This window comes from Morone saxatilis, unplaced genomic scaffold, assembly GCF_004916995.1.
Source record: "Morone saxatilis isolate NCDOM2014 unplaced genomic scaffold, NCSU_SB_2.0 Contig22, whole genome shotgun sequence".
NCBI classification, from domain to species: domain Eukaryota; kingdom Metazoa; phylum Chordata; class Actinopteri; family Moronidae; genus Morone; species Morone saxatilis.
Genome location: NW_023339785.1, coordinates 17,094,110 through 17,105,499, shown reverse-complemented (window position 1 = coordinate 17,105,499; position 11,390 = coordinate 17,094,110). Strand labels below are relative to the sequence as shown.

At 37.7% G+C, this 11,390-nt stretch overlaps 1 pseudogene; it reads left to right on the top strand.

Annotated features, from left to right (window-relative positions):
• Nucleotides 1–387: 387 nt before the first annotated feature.
• LOC118334023 overlaps nucleotides 388–11,390 on the top strand; it is a 16,547-nt pseudogene continuing 5,544 nt past the window's right edge.

Here is an 11,390-nt window from a genome sequence, read left to right as displayed (position 1 = left end):
ATTATGTTAATTAATGGAAAAAAGGAACACTATAATTTGAAACGTGCTGTATATAAATACATGTGTATATATAAATAAGCAAAGACAAAGCTCCACCCCCCACCTGACTCACCTAAACAAACCAGAAAAAGGAGTTAGTTATTCTTCTTCACTATAAGAGACAAAAGAAAAGATTCACTTTCTCAACTCACAGCTTCCTCAGTGTGACCAGCAACAGGAGAGAAAACTGAAGAAACAGGACACTGTTACTTCAACCTGCAGACATACTGCACACAATGTGAGTTTAAAAAAACGTTTGTCAAAGTGAAAGAACATTTCAGTGGAATTACTAGAGGAAGGAGTGGAGCCGTGACTGGCTGCTGTGTTTCAACTTCACTAAAAGAGAAAATGGCTTCCCTGTCAGAGAAGAATCTCTGCTGTTTGGTCTGCTGTGAAATCTTTGTGAATCCTGTCCTCCTGTCATGTAGCCACTGCTTCTCTGAAGAGCTGGTGGAAGGAGAAATTGACTCGTGAGTGTTCACTTTGTAAGAGAAGATTTTCAAAGGAAATAACCGCCTGTAAACTTGGCATTAAAGAATCTGTGTGAGTTTTTCTTACGGGACAGAGATTCAGAGGCTCTCTGCAGTCTGCACTCTGAGAAACTCAAACTCTTCTGTCTGGACCATCAGCAGCCAGTGTGTCTCGTCTGCAGAGATTCAAAAAAACACACCAACCACAGATTCAGACCCATCGATGAAGCTGCACAGGATCACAGAGAGGAGCTCCAGAAATCTCTGAAGGACTTTCAGGACAAACTGGAGCTTTTCACAAAAGTTAAATTAAAGCTTGATCAAACAGCAGAACACATTAAGGTCCAGGCCCGACACACAGAGAGGCAGATTAAGGAGCAGTTTAAGAAGCTTCATCAGTTTCTACAAGAGGAAGAGGAGTCCTGTATGGCTACCCTGAGGGAGGAAGAGGAGCAGCAGAGTCAGATGATGAAGGAGAAGATGGAGGCTCTGAGCAGAGAGATAGCAGCTCTTTCAGACACAGTCAGAGCCACAGAGGAGGAGCTGAGAGCTGAAGACGTCTCATTCCTGAACAACTACAAGGCTGCAGTGGAAAGAGTCCAGCAGCGCCCCCTGCTGGAGGATCCACAGCTGCTCTCAGGAGCTCTGATAGATGTGGCCAAACACCTGGGCAACCTGACCTTCAACATCTGGAACAAGATGAAGGACATGGTCTCCTACAGTCCTGTGATTCTGGATCCAAACACTGCTGTCTGAACATCTGACCAATGGGAGATGTGGGGAAAGACAACCGCTTCCAGAAAACCAAGAGAGTATTAAAGAAAGAAGAAAGGGCTTTTGCTCAGGGACTCACAGCTGGGAAGTCAAGGTTGGAGACCATAAAGGCTGGGTGCTGGTTGTGTTAGCAGAGTCTGTCCGCAGGAAGGGACTCATACAGTCTGGATTATGGAGAAAACGGTTCTATAAAAATAAATACTCTGCATGGTCATTACCAGCTTGACCTACTGTTCTCCCAGTGAGGGAGAAGCTCAAGAAAGTCATAGTGAATCTCGACTAGAACTAAAGAAAACTGTCATTCTCTGATCCTGATACTAACATACACATACACACATTGTCTGTTGGGGATAGTGCCAGTGAAGGTCTCTCTAACAGTGAATCACTGTGGTTAGTTAGAGCAGGGATTCTTAACCTTTTCGGGGGATGGAGACCAACAACTCTGGGGTTGGATGGAGGGGTGCCATCCACACAGGCATACCTACATGTATGTTTTCAGCAATTATTGTCAGTAACCACCTATATAGGGCCAAGTTTCAGTCGAGTGAATAGTGCTTCCACATTTGTCAGTCAATGCATGGACTGATATTAGGTTGTGGTCATTGAGAACCTCTGAATTTAGGGATCTCTCTTTCTGTCTGGACAGACAGAGAGATCCAACTTAAGGGGTCAGAGCAGCACCTAAATGTGTGTTTGCGCTAGTGTAATATTGGCAGTAGGGGAGTCTAGAGATGTAATAGGAAATTAAATAAGGCTATTTTCTTAATGATTTGTGTAATTGGTGTAAGGACAGATATTCGATTTCGAGTCATGTAGGTTTAAGATAGTATACAACTCTATACATTTGATAAACTGGGTGGAACTTCCTCAAAAAACCTTTGGCACTCAAAAGTTTGCTATGTTAAGCTTTATTGATCCGATCCGATCTTTTGTTTTTTCAGCTGTCACACAACTGTTTTTCCTCACAAAGATTTCATGCACGGTGCAGCCATCATCAACGGTCACTGTTTCTTTCCTCCACTCTGCTCTGTGTGTGAGAGAGCAGGAGTTTCACCATGGGCAGGGCTGCTTGTGCTTGAAAGAGAGAAGGTAGAGATCTGACACAACCACACTCAACACGCCACTGCAACTGCAACAAGTCCCGCCAACAAAAGAGTAATTAGTTAATGTAATCCGTGCAGAAGATGTAGAGACGACAGAAAAAAAATACAAATAAACAACAAAATACAGTTCATGGAGAAACTCCCTCCAGACAGCGACAAGGCCAAAAAGATTACAGAGTTATTTCAAACTTTACTGTGTAAAAAAAAAAGTCAAAACAAAATCATGGAACATGAAAAAGGAATGGCGTTGATGCAGGCATTTTGTTTCTTAGTGCAATGCAAAGCTATTTAATTGTCAAGCATATACATTGGGTTGATTTTAATGACTTAAATGTATTTGAAGTGTGCACTGTCTAAAGAAAATATTGGATCAATATTGGCAGATACTCAATAATAAATGACTTAGATTGGATTGGGGGCTAAAAAAACCTTGATCCCTATTCAAAAGTGAAAAAAATAAATTCAAACTCAATGTAAAAATAAAAAGGAGTATTTTGAGCTGGTAACCACCACAGTTGAGCAGTTTTCTGGAACGTTTTCATACAGGATATTTGTGTAGGTCGCTGTCCAGTGTGACTCCATTACAGGTGTGACATCATCTGTAATAGCATGTATTCGTCACCGCCTCCCATTTTAGCCACGGACCACTCTGCTTCACGGAAAGGTTTGTTGCTTTTTCTGACTTCCTGTCAAACCTGTTCTTTATTTCTGTCACAGTACAGCTCTTTGATGATGCAGTGTTGACAGCTGTAGTAATAATATACTTTTTTTCCACTAATGCCACTACTGACACTGCAATTTGTTTTGTTTTCATCTTTTCATTTCCAACAGCAGGACAAGGTCTTCACTGTGAGGTTCTTCTTTTTACTCTTGTTTTCCTCATTTTTGTAAATTAAATGTGCTCCCAAATGGAGCACCACAGGTGGCCCTATATAGCAATTTGGGGGCATTTATTTTGGTCTTAGTCAAATCTCACAAACAAGTTTGTGCAGCTAAAAGTGTTTGCTGAATCAGACTTGGAACTCAATACAAGCAAACCTGATGGAAAAAAGAGATTTTAGGAGCAGAATGCAAAAATGTTCTTTAACACTAAAGATTACGGCCTGCAAATTATGGCGTCAGTTTTAGTATATATGTGGCTTCAGAAAGTACTTACTGGGCCAAACATGCAGGTACAATAGAAGAAGGCAAGAGGTTAAGGAATAAGGGGATAACAGCTTGGTGTTTAAGAGGCACATTAAAATAAATTACACTGTAGGCTTTTTAATAATCACAGGGTACTCTAATATTTTTATTAGGTAATAAGACAGGGAAATGGAGCAAACTACATAACAGTATTGATAACTATAGCTATATGTATATGTTTCTAAAATGATAATAAAATGTTGTTGTCCAATGTGAGTGACGATCAACGTTTTCCTGTCATAAGGTGAAAAACAATTAAAGAGGTGGATATAGCCAGCTTTTAGCTTCTGAATGGCACACTACTCTTGCTTTGGCCATCCATCCTTTGGCCAACCCTTATCAGAGACTGTAACACATGTCACTCATTTAAAATCAGCTTAATATCATGTTTAAGGGACAATCAAGTGTATGACCATACTCCATGACTTATTCCAATAACTTGAAGTGTGCCTTGTTTTATGTATTGTTGTGCTTGTTTTAAGTAGTTTTTATGAAGTGAGCTCTGCTATATGCAGTGTTGCTATTCCTCTTTAAATGTATTAAAATGTGTCTTTTGTATCTGTAAACCTGTCCAGGGACTGCAGTTGAAAATTAGCCAGGATGGTTAAACTGGCACATTTAAAGTCATTAATGTGTCCCTGTAAATGCCAGAGCATTTGCACATGGCACTACACCTGCCCTTATATACTGTTTAAGTGGTGTTCCCAATGCTAAAAAAAAACAATCGGCCTCCTGCCTCCAATTTCTGATTTCACACCTGGTTAAGCAGATAGTTAAGAAAGTTTGGGGCATCTGGTTTTTTTTAAAAGTAAGAGAGAATATAAGAGGAATTTAAGGGAATGTTGCTGCATGAAGCCAAATATATACATTATAGAATAATCTATCTTTTTTTAATTGCCACAATTATTTTGGCTCCTTTTTTATGATATAGCTATATAGCTGTTGAACATACAAACTAAGCCTGGTGCCCTATGTATACCTAATAACTGTTTGATATGCATCGTTTAAAAAGTACTTACAGTACAGTGTAATTTATTTCTAGGTCCTTCATAAATGCAGATTTGTTACTTGCTTATCTACAGCATTTTTTATTCCCTTGTATCTACCAAGTTACCCAATAAGTATTTCATTCATACTCCGTATCTTCAAAGTATTTGCACTGTACCTTATTACAAAACGGTACTGATGTGACACATCAGCAAGCATATACAGTAAATGATACACACATACCTTGTGGATGTTTAATTTTCTTCCAACACATCAAATTAACATTTAATCAAGGCTTCACCATCACAACTGAAGATTTAAAAAAGCATTTTCTCCAATATCACAGGACCTGTTTAGTTTCACACACACTAACACTTACTCTAGTCTGAGACCAGTGTGTGTGTGTGTGTGTATCCACGCAGATACACACAAGCACACATGAAAAATCCTAACAAATCCAAAGTTCTATCAGTGGTGACCTTGCCGGAGGGGATCTAGCAGCGGCTTCCATGGAGAAGGTGTTGATTGTGATCGTAAGACTTGAAAGTCTTTGATCTCAACAGCATGGAGGATTAACAGTCAATTAACCCTTTGATCGCTTCTGATCCCTGCAGTTTACGTTGTATAGCCCATATATACAGCATATACTGCACAGACAGACGCCCCGCTGCTGGATAATGGCTCCATTATCTCCTTCATTGGTCATATTTACACCGCAGATTTATGTACACACATGTCGATCTTCCTCATCCTCCTCATCATTTCCAGGGGTCAGGTGTTACACAGCCTGGCGTCGGCAGTTCTGTGCATCTATTGGATTTCATGATTGGCTGAGCAATGAAAACAGAATGAGATATAGGACAGTTAATATCCACATTGACCCTAGGCTGAACTGATATAACACCCAGCTGTACGGCCTAATGACATATTGACCGACTGTGACAAAGCCTGTAATGAAAACATACAGACTCAAAAAGAATAAAACAACACAATCATTCCCCCCCACTCTAGACACAAAGAATGACATCTGTAAAAGAAATATTAAGCATTCAGTGATTCTTTTCTTATAATTTAATGCTTTACTTTGAAAAAAATATTTATTTTCCTCTCATATCCGAAGGAAATTTTGCACTTACATTATTAAATGGCAAACTGGAGCTCTCATACTCCAGGTCTTTATGTTGCTGAATGTGTGATGGAAACTACCATCAGAAGTTCTTAGTACCTGTAGTAGCAGATCAGTTCATTATTAATTATTTTGAAGTTGACATTTTCGCAGCAAAAGGTCTAATACATAAAGGTGGCATAAATTTGATTTTGATGAATTGGTCAATTTATTTCTCTCTTATATGCATAGAAGTTTCGTTCATGTTCTGAATGCTAAAAAGACACCAGCTTAAATGTGTAACATTTAGGAGGCTCTATTGGCAGAAATGGAATATAAGCTTCATAGGTATCTTTTTTCATTAGTGTATAATCACCTGAAATTAGGAATCATTGCGCTTTCGTTACCTTAAAATGAGACAAAGTTTCCATGTTTCTCCCCATGTTGACCATGTCTTTCTTAAAGGGAAACTTGAACAGTGTTTTGAATTCGGGCAATTGCACGTCGTCATTGTACGTTCATTATAAGTCCTTACTATGTTATTGTATGACTTTGATGTTCTTAACTGTTTAAAACACCAAAGTGACACAATGTTTCTGGTTTAACAAAAAGGATCTTACTCATTAACAAAAAGATCTGTCTCTGTCGGGATCCTTTTCGTAATGTTGACAGGCATAAAATAGGGTTCAAGTTTCCCTTTAATTTCATGACAGTAGTGCTGTCTCATTTGTTTTTTCAGTGCAGCTGTGTCCGATTCAATACAGAATTTAATTAAGTCAATTAAATTCAGTTCAAATTAGTTAGGTTCAAATTACTTCTGTTCAGTTAAATTCAAATTAGCTCATTACTCTGTAATTTAGTGAGTGAAATTTGGTTCGCAGATAGAATTCACGATAACAAAAACACACATTAAAAGCACAACAGAACATGTAACACTTGACCACACATAGTATTAGTTGCCATTGGAACATATGTTATTTGTTTAGTTAAATTCAACAACCAGAGAGGACAAACTGGAACGCTTACATGTTATTGTCTACAAAGAAAAATCAATCATTTGTGTTGTGTTGAAGGATGGTTTCCTGCTGGGTTTTGTCCATGCCTTCTCAGTTATCCACCAATTCCCACCAGGTCAGAAAGAACCATCATGCAGTGTTGTGTGTGTGTGTGTACTCTATGTGTGTTTCTGTTTTAGGTTAAACAAATTGTGCTGCACTAAGGCGATAAAAATATGGCTCAGGGCATTGTCCTTTGAAAAAAAAAAATCAATCCAATACAAGATATTTCTTCCTATAGGCCTTTGCCCAGGCATATCAAGGACTTGGCTGTTATGGGACTAAGTCTAAAAATAGCCTTTGAGACTCCAACCAGTCAAAGAGCAGCACATTAGACAGACAGACAAAAAGCAGGCATGTTAGTACAGAACGTTGGGCTCTAGGGATGCTGGGTCCCGGATCAATTTGAGGGTCTTTTTGAACCTACACAAAACAATCTTGCACCCCCTGCCTTTTGTCAAAGCAACAGGAAGCCTGGTTTTTACTGATTACAATTGGCAACCTTGCAGAGCTGAATTAACACGGAGCACACCGTAGACTAACAAATACTGGCTTAACTTCCTGTCAGAAGATGAATCAGTTTCAGGAGCCTGTGTAACAGCATAGTATGAGAGACTGCATGTGGTGTGGCCCCTCTAAAATGACTGAGTCAATCAGATAATGTGATAAGAAAGCCAAGTTGGTGGTGTGTATTACCATCCATTAAAAGTGGTAGTTTTTTAATATATTTATATTTATTATACATGGCTGCTCATCATTTAACTCTATTATCTCTACATCAAAATTTGATCTTGTCATTCAACATACTGTGAAACTTGTTTTCGCATTATCACATTTTCTCTCATTAGGAGGAGATAATAAATCAGTTTTCTCATTACTTAAATTAGGTAAATGATCTTTGGTGAGATCACAGATTGTGATGATCAAGTGATGTAAAAAAACTTGTCATTAAACATACAACACACATTAAGCAGCAGTCAAGTCTCGATCTGTGACCTCAACAGTCATGTGCGCAGCCATTGTTCCACGTGCTTTTTAATGCCTCTAATCTCAAGATCTTGGCTTAATTATCTTGTTATCTCAAGATAAAAAATTAATGGTTTTTCAAGGTCACAACTTCAGTCTAATTGCTGTTACCTTCATGAAAGGCGATTGCAGTAGACCTGATAGTGAAGTCTCACTGTAGGCAGATTAAAGTGGAAATGACAGTCAGACAGAGAGATTACTACTGATCATCACATTAGATTTTACATTAATCAACATTTGACACTGAGATTTCTGCCACAATTAGTTACCAATTAAATCGTGATCTCAAGAAGAACATTTTGTTACATTAATGTAACAGGATAAAAAAATAGGATTACAAAAACAAAGTTTGATATCGCAAAATAATTAAAGTAATGATGTGTAGTTTGTGAATGAGTTGGCTCATTGAGCCAGCTCCCGCCTGAGAGCTGATTTCTGTCCTAATTTTTTTTATGAATTAATACAAGACTGAATGATAGGATGATCCTATTACGTGCATTATTTGCTAAATAAAACTCAGAAATGTCTCACTTTGGTATAACTTTAAGATCCACGCATGGTGAGACTTTTGTATGTAGCTCCAAGTCACTAAGATATAAAATGAAGTTCAGTATAATTAAAACATTCAATACATATGTTTAATAATGTTTGATGTTTTTATTTAAGGTTACAATAATAGATATAAGCATACAATTGTGGTATTCTGGGATTCATAAAGTTTAGTATATTACATTGAATAATTTAAGTGATATATGAGCACACATTCCTATCATAGGTCGAAACATTGCTAAATTTGGCTGCATGAGAAAAGCCAGAAGTGGTACTAAATGAAGAACTGTTTGGGAGCCAACTCCTATTGCTGAGCTCTTAATGCTGAGCTGAGCCAAATGATCTGGCTCACTAAAAAGACTAGTTTTTGACCATGGGAATGCCACAAACATATACATGATGTGATGCAATTTTTAATTAATGCATTAGTCTCACAAGCTAGTCTATAAACATTTATAAACAGTACTCAATAGAGACTGAGGATTTTCTCCTGGCTTTACATTTGTGAGCGCCTGCTCTTGCCGCTGTTAAAAGCAGTTACTTTGCATTTCTGGTATCACGAGACAGGTAATGCATACATACTTTTGGTGGCGGTAATGTGCCATTAATGTGCTCATTGAAGAGAAGAATAAGAAACCCACAAGCTGAGGAAGACAATGCATGTTTTGAAACATTTCAGATAAAGCCTGAGATGGGAAATATATTAAACACCTTTGTTTGGCCTAAAGAATACAGTACAGACAATGTAGCGTGGAGTTTGTTTCTTACAGTGGAAACTCCACAGGGTACCAGGTACCAGTTGTTGACATCAAGATAACAGTAGTAAAATAGATATAAACAAGGATATGTCATCCTTAGTTGCTACTTTAATGTCTAACAGCATAGTATAGGAGGTGCACCAGAGATTCTGTTAGAGCCAATCTCTGAGTTTTATGGTTTGTTTAATAATTGTTTTGTTTTTTGCACACAGCCTACTTTATCTCAAAAGACAACAATTTTCTAAAACTAACATTAGTTCGCTGCATGCTATTGTAACTAATGATCTGATCTATGTTCATCTGTTCTGTAAATAGAGATTATTTTGAAGGGCCAAGGGCAAACTCCCCAATAATCAACACAAAAAATGGGAAGTAGGAGACACATTTTTGTTGTTGTTAGTCAAATAACAAACCATTAATTTAAATACTTTTGTTGCTTGAAAATACTTTCCTTTAATGCTGTGTACACTTCTATGACAGATTTCACCATTTCCACTATAATCTCTGGGGCTGTGATCCCATTGTTCCTGCTGCAGACTGTTATATGAGTTTAAACTGATGACTCATTCTTGTCAGTGGTATTCAACTTAGAATAACGACCTAAACGGTTGTGGTACAAGCACACTCACTGCCCTTTCACAGACCGACAGCCTCCAACACTCTCAGTCGATCTACAGTAAACTCGCTCTGACTTGAGCCATCTGTCTGGACCAGCTACTGGGACCATCACTGTTCACCTTAGGGCTCAGCTTTGTTCCTCTCACATCAAGACAGTGATGTCACTTGACCTTTATTACTCTGTTTCTATCCTTGAATTAGTTAATACTCTTGTGGAATTTCCCCTCAGGCCAATGTTGCTCTAACTACTGTATGGCAAAATAAATCTGAGGTCACTGTCCCGAGGTACGAATCTAGTCATCTATGAATAAATTACTGTGACGAGACAGAGGGCAGCCTGTCACAACAATAGTGTTGTTAAAGCATAAAAGTGCAAGTGAAATGACTGCAGGGTGGGGGGAATTGCTACAAATTACAATTAATGTTCCTTAATGTTAAGCACTTCAAGTGGTAGGTGTTATTTTGTGAGTTTTGTTTAATAGGATTCATATCCTATACTTTTTTCTAAACCAATAATATCTTAATCAGAAGAAAACACATCTCCAGTTCATTCAACCAATCACAAAAATACCCTGAAAGATGCCAACTGCATTTATTCGTGTATCGTGCCTAACTTTGTAGATCATAACATATCGGTATGGAATTACTGTAGATGCTTTGGTTCAAGATGTGACCAAACTTCAATGGATGGAGCCACAACAACGGCCAAAATAGTTTTTCTCTTAGTAGTCGATCACTTGCAGCCCCTACTGGCCAGTTAAGAGGAGTGAGGGTTCGACAGTCAGTATAAAACGGAGCACTCAATAAAATTTGTTTTTCAAGGTTTTTCCAACACTGTGAATCACCACAACCACAAGAAGTCCTTGAACATAGTATTGGTCATGTAGTATGTGAGTATGCTGTGGACAGGTACACACACAGACACTTGGATACACAAACAATAAACCCATCTCATAACCTTCCTCCGGCTTACAGTATGCCTGGCGGATATAAAAATAATGTTTGCATGTCCCTCACAAAGTTTGCATTGAGAAGCCTGTGTGACCAACTCAAGATTGTTTTAATCACATATGGGGTTAAAACAGCTTATAATGAAAGAATCGACTGACCTGTGAAACCAGCTAGCTTAACTAGTTAACCCCTGTGAGCCTCCTTGTCCAAGTGATGATGTGTAGTCTAAAGAATTAGCTAACTTTAAACCAAGGTAAGACATATTTTATATATATGTATAAGATATATATATATTTTTATCTGATGACAGTATTAATTGTCCTTAAATCAACAACGCAACAACAGACTGTTTAGTTGGATGATCAATGCTTTTCTCATCATAAGTTAATAGCAGATATAGGGTGAGTTATTGACTGGTGTGCATATAAAAAATATTCCCCTGCAGCTAACTTAATTTTAAAAATTATACCCTGTAGTAAATGTGCTAATGAGTGAAGATTTTTGTTTATATAATGCAGGTTTCCAATATAAATATTTCAAAGCAGCTAATATAAATAAATCAAAGTACTCAACCTCACAGTATGGATGGGATTTAATTACATGATATGTGTAGTTTTATATTATTGTTTATTATTATAAATATATAATTATTGTTATATTAATATTTATTTATTTATATAGTTTATTCATATGGTGATCATATAGTGAATAAATAACAGACTTGACCAGATGTAATCCAGAAAATTAAATACCTGATAAATCAAAGTACT